Consider the following 659-nt stretch of genomic DNA (forward strand, 5'->3'; position numbering starts at 1 on the left):
TATTTTAACATAACAAAGTCTATAACCATTATAAAATAAGGGATATAATCCTTTTATGGATCAGGTACATAAAAAAAGGAAACAAAATTGCTATTGATTCAAAAGAACAAACTAAAGCAGAAATTCATTTTTAATGTTTATACCTAAAAATAATAATATCCTGCTGAGATATATCTAAATTGTGATTAAAGTGCAAAAATGCATATTTTCATACATTTCTGTGATCCCTGGAGCATAACAATGCTTCAATAATCAAGACTTTTTTTTCCTAGAGATGAGATGACATTCTCTCATTTCATGTAAAATGTTGATCCTTTTCATCTGTTATATTTATTTTGAAAGGAAATGAAATGAATTATGAAAACTGAATCTAATTGCACCCCTGTACAAAAGTCAATGAGGGAATGACAGTCAGATATCCATTCATCTAAAATCTTTTACGAAATGTGTTATAACGATTGAAATACTAAAAACTTGCATATCATTTCATCCCTTATAAAAAAATATGTAATATTTAAAAAAAAAATGTACCTCTGTCGAAGCTTTCAAAAATCTTCTAAAAACTTTGCTATTTAACTCTTAGCTCTTTATGCGCCTTGAGCACTCTACAGAGTGGATTTGGCGCTTTACAAGTCTCATTATTATTATTATTTATTATT

Source organism: Lytechinus variegatus, chromosome 15, assembly GCF_018143015.1.
Source record: "Lytechinus variegatus isolate NC3 chromosome 15, Lvar_3.0, whole genome shotgun sequence".
Classification (NCBI taxonomy): Eukaryota; Metazoa; Echinodermata; class Echinoidea; order Temnopleuroida; family Toxopneustidae; genus Lytechinus; species Lytechinus variegatus.